Below are 6,000 nucleotides of genomic sequence, written 5' to 3' on the forward strand. Positions count from 1 at the left end.
TTTTGTCCCACAAACTAAAATATGTGGTACTCATAGATCTTTTTATGCTGAATTCAAATCTATTTTAAAGATGTTTCTCTCAGGCATAGCTTTTAAGTGAATTTTACTTGAAATCTGTATTGCTTATTCATAAATAAGGCTGTTTTTATGCTTACGATATGTACAATCTTGTACATGTTTGGTCTCAGGAACATCCTTCTTCCGTGTCCAGTAGTAGTCCACCAACATAGAGGGGCTCCACTTTCCTTTGTTCCAGTTTTCCTTGTAATTTATTCTTGTTCTAAGTAGGCAGATAAAAGCACTTTGGTAGATCATGTCTGGTAAATGTAAATATAATGGAAAAAATTCTGAAAACATTTGAATTCAGCATACAAAAAATACATAAACAGCTGTTTGTCCTACTTAGTTCCTGTATTATTTTTAAGCTACATGAGGTTTTTCATATAGGCTAAAGATTGTGCGTACAACATAAGTCACAAGCATCACAATGGATTCAGTGATCACTTTGTGATTAGTACAGTTTTTTGGAATATTCCGAGCTCTTGCCACGGTAACTTATGCTAGGGCGCCGCTCCACCTGGTAGAAATTATTTTCATTTTAAAAATATGTGGTAAAATCCACAATAACATGTAATATATATTATTATATTGGGGGAAATTAGCTTCCTGGTTAATTTCATCTCTCTTCTGGCGCACCAGAAATATCTCCCCATCGCTGCACCAGCGCAGCCAATTGCTGACCATTGCTGACACAAGATACGCACAGAGCGACAAAATTCAGCCAATCAGCGTTCTCAAATCTGATGCCTAAATGGTGCTTCATTTATCACCCCAATCAGTCAGTGGTGGAGTAGAGACAACTGACAGGGTTAAGGGTCTTGCTCAGGAGCCCCACAGTGGCAGCTTGGTAGTGGTGGGGCTTGAACCAGCAACCTTCCGATTACAAGTCAAGTACCTTAACCACTGAGACACTACTGCCCACTGAATTCACTTCAGCAACTTAGCTAGCCAGCCTTTTTTTTTTCTCAGAATATCATTGATATCGGAATTACTTTCTAATTAATAATGCACATTAAGAGCTGGCAATGATTTCACACACAGATATGTGAGACTTAAAGAAAATGATACATTGCGAGCTAAGTTTCATAAATGTGTGAAAACGAGTCATTTCAGTCCTACGCCGCAAAACGTGTCTGTCCGCTGTTCATTATGTCGGTGTACTGTCCACTTGTCTTACTGTCCAATTTAATGAAGCAAAGCGTTGGCACTCAGTGATCATCTTTAGGGATTTCACTAACCCTCCCACACTTGACAGGTTGTGGCAAAAGTACAAAATGTAAAAGTTATTTTAAAATTTAACGCAAAGAAGGGTGACAAATATAACGGAGTAAAAAAACATATTTGACTTCGCAAATGTACTCGAGTAAGAGTGTAAAGTATCCTCTGTTAAAGCAACACTTAAAAGTACAATTTATTCGAAAAGATACGCTGCTTTAGCAAATATAAATAGAACGGAGTAAATGTAGCGCGTTACCCACCAATTATTAAAATAACAACAATAACGAATTGGGCATCCAATCTGTATCCATGTAACCGCTTAATTTTTTACGTGTAAAAATAATTTTTACGTATAATTCTGACTATCCCTGTTTGTTAGGGATATGTCTCCGACATTTCGTTTCAAGTTAGTGAGGCAGTCACCCGGGTTATTGTATAACCCGAATTTCTAGTCCACATTATATTTTTTTGTCGCTGTTTCCAGGGTATTCTCTTCTCGTTTCCATATTCTCAGCGACTCGGCTGACTTCAGCTGCTATACCATAACAATGATCTGTGTTCGTATTGAATGTTATTGCCACGAAATTAGTATAATTGCGAGGAAGCACACAGGTTTGGACCAGTACAACAGAGACATCGAGTAATGCGGGGAAGCGAGAGCCGTGGCCACCTGAGCAGTATGTGAGACCCTCTGCTGCTGTTTAGCGTCGCTCACATCTGAACGGCTGTATTCGAGCCTTTCAGCTTTGAAGTTTGTAAGTAAACTGGTTTGTATATTTTTGTTTCGAGTGTTCACTTGGGCCTATGGTCGGATTTTACACTCGTTATTATTTTAGGGTTCTATGAAGTCTTCGCAGCGTTTGTAGGTGGCTCTCCGATCCTGCAGAGTTGAACGTGTTTACTGCTCACAGAGGTTCCCAGTTCAGTCTTGTAGTTCTGTCTCCTGCACCTTGACCTGGTAACTGAGAGTTCTGTAACCCTGGTTTGGGTTTGTGAGTAGCTGGAACAAACTGAAAACCCAAACTGGGGTTGGAACCTCGGCACTAGCACTCATGATCAACTCATGACCTGTCAGGTTTTTGCTACAGTATAAGTTGTAATAAGCTGACTTAGAAAAATTCAGGAAACCAATGGCCACAAAATTTGTTGTCTAAACTTAATAGAAGTTTGTACAATAAACTTGTGTTATGGTAGTAAACCTCCATATAAATCTAAATATAAATTTCATATAAATACCTACCTAACAGGTATCTCTGTTTAATCTGTTTCACAACATACAACAACTGAGAATTAGGTGTGTATTTCAATTTAGACAACTGAAAAGTTTGGGTTAAGTAAGTACAGTTAGGTGCATGGATTGAGTCTTCCAGCATTCTCTACAGAACTAGAAAGTGACTGTGAAGACACATAAATATTTCTTTAATGTAAAATACACATGGCTTGGCTGTTTTTGATAAATGGATTTTGAAATACTTGTTATGGTGGTGAACATTTTATTTACAATTCTTTGTCCATTGTTGTTGGTAAGTATGCAAGTACATTTTATTTCTATAGTACATTTACAACCAGAGTCCTCTATAATCAATGAACAGTCTCATCCCATCTTAAGACCCCCCCCCCCAAGTCTCATCCATACTCACAGGAACACTCATACATCACTACACAGTCATCCATCAGCATAGCACATCGACTGTTACTGAATGCCAATTGGCAAAAATGTGTTTTAAGCTTGCATGTAAAAACAATCACCACTGATGCTTGTCATGTGTCAGCTGTTCCAGTGCCTTGGGACAGTGACAGTAAAGGCACAACCATCCAATCATATCTGAGCAGGAATCATCAGGAGTGGGGTGGTGGGCAGAAGGTATTATTCATCCATTGTGGAGAAGTGTGTGGCACAAAAGGACGGTGGCGAATTAAAGAATTAACATAACCTAATCCATTCATCGGAGTTCATTCATGAATACTGGTGCAATAATAAGCTATAACACATGTCCTGCCGTTCAGTAGGAAAATGTTTCTGGCCCCAATTGAGAGCCAGGATGCAGCATTGATATAGCTAGAGCTAACTTTAACCCACAGTCTTTAGTGTGGATTTACAAGTATCAAGTTCTCTTGGAATTATTGGCCACATGTTTACATGATCTAACACTGTATCCGTGTTTATATCTGACATGTGTAAAAGAGAGGGGTCAGATTCTAATTATCCACCTAATGCCTGCTTAATTGATTTCACAACATTTGACATCTGATATACACAGATGTGACAGCTAACTTTTTTCACTAACTCTCCAGATACTTTTGATGACCCAGCTCAGAATTTCTGTTGTTGAGTTAGTGCAAAACTGTGCAATAAATTAGGGTTAAACAAGGCATCCAGATATAAAAACAAAACCAAAACAAGCAAAAAATATTTTGGCCAAACTCAATATGTGGAATAATTGGTACAAAAATTAAAAATTTGTATGCTTAATTTACATTAAGATGATCTTTCAGTAATCACTGGGCTTCTATTCATAAGCAGTCACCTTATTTAAGCTTTTAAGGAAAGTGTTCCAGAAATCTTTTGCAGTTAATGTGTTAGAGATAATGAGTTTAATGATTTTTCTTACCAAAAAGTTTACAAAACAAAGTTAAACTAAGTAGTCAACTATCTTCACCAAAATCAGTTCACTCACCATTTTTTTAAATTTAGTTTTTAGTCAGTGTGGTTTTGGAGCAATTAGATCTGCTGTGATAATTATCTGCTGCACTAACAGTCTCCTGAAATGCAGAGACTCTCCTTCCTGTTTCCTCTTAGGAGCCAGGCATCAAGACAAGTCTTTAACATCCTTTTGTGAAGCCAATTAGCCCTAATACATGTTATTTGTGATGGTCAAAGTTGACAAAATGTTCAATTTTCCGAATAAGTAATTTAGAATATAGTAGAGACTATGTTGTGCTTCATGCTGCACTTATGAATAGTTGATTGAATTAAATACCACAGTGGGAGGGTTTTATACTAATAATTATGGATATACAAAAGCAGGCTCATCATTTTTAAATCTCATTTTGCATTAAGAGCTGGAGGTTTTGTTTGTTTTATGGCCTTTGTAGTTTGTGGCACTTCAGTTGTTTTAGCAGTTCAGAGGAACATTGGCAAAGCAGGGCATTCTTCAGTCTTCAGTAAAAATGTTTAATAATTATTTTAGAAGCAATCTGGTGCCAAAGCTGAGAGTCCTCTGTGTAAATGAGGGCTTTTGTACAACCTTATGAATACAGATTTATATATGAGTGTTTCAGTGCAGTTTTGTGGAAGGGATCAATATTCTAAAGGTAGGTCACATTTAATGCCTGATTATCCAATCACATTAAAGAATTAAGCAAGCCCCCATTTTATTTGCTTTGCCACAGGCTAGTTATTTTGATAAGTGCAGATGAAACTCTCAAAGAGATCTGTAATTGGATGTTATTTTTAAGGTTATGGAGGTTAGATAAGGTCAAGTGTGCATCTCTTGTAATAAGAAAAATAGAGAAATAAATCTTAGACTCTGTAAAGATAAAAATGAAAAACAACTGAACATTAAAATAAGCCAATTTTAATTTTAAAATTAAAAAAATACAATGCAAGATGTTACTGAAGAAAAATAACATGTTTGGCATTAGCTTTTAGTTTTTGGGCACTTTTACAGCCCATGTTAAGGTTTAAAAGAAGCCTGATAAATGTTTTAATGTAAAATTTGCAAAGAAGGTTCACTGCCAATTAATTTTTGTGTGTTGTTATATTTCATAAACAAAGTTATTTTTGATCATATCACCAAACTCAAAACTCAAAGGAATAGCTTGAGTACAGCATTTTTCTCTATCTGAACTATTTTTCCATTAATTGGCCATAGAACAACAAAGTCAACTGTTCTGCCTCATTTCCAGTGCTGTTCCCTGGTGTAATGGGCAATTTGCAGTCTGTAGACCAATAGAGAGCACAGAGCCAGCACAGAGAATGGCTGGCTAGCTTCACTGCACCTAACAGGTCTGTTAAGCATATGGGCTTTCATCTCCAATTCCAAACAGCTGCCCCAAACTGTTTGTAGCATTTCCAGATTGAACATACCTGATTTGATTCATTAGTCAACCATTTGGGCCTTTGTTTGCTGGGTCACGCATGTAGAATGTAAACAAACATGCCATTTCAGGGCACCGGGGCCCCAGTATGAAATTCCCTTATTCAGTATAACAGTTGCCAAATTATAGTGCAGACTTAACAAGTGGTATATTTTTTACTGGATGAAAATCAATAAGGTGTGCTGCTTTTTCTTCATTTCAATTATTGATTTATTTCAGCATTGTTGTTATTCATGAGATTTGGTACTCAGAAATCACTTATCATTTTGATTTAGGGCATTGTTAAGTTTTAATTTAAAGAGCTTTCATTCCAGACATTAAGTTGATTGCTGTGTTTGTATGTGAAAGTATTACATTTTCATCCTTGTTGAAAATCACGTTTTGCTGAAGGCCAAAATGAGTATCTTCTTTTTGTCTTTATATTTTCTCCTTTGATAACAGAGGAAAGCAGACATGTTTCAGTGTATTATTATCTCAGTACTGTCTTGCAAAGGAAATTCACACCATTGTTAGGAGGTCATTTGTTAATATGTAATGAATATGTTTGTTGCTTCTGTGTTAAACTGACTAAGTGGCAAACAGTGCCAAGAAAGACACTCATCAGTTGCAAACAACTAATTA

The sequence above is a fragment of the Electrophorus electricus genome, chromosome 8 (genome assembly GCF_013358815.1).
Source record: "Electrophorus electricus isolate fEleEle1 chromosome 8, fEleEle1.pri, whole genome shotgun sequence".
NCBI lineage: Eukaryota > Metazoa > Chordata > Actinopteri > Gymnotiformes > Gymnotidae > Electrophorus > Electrophorus electricus.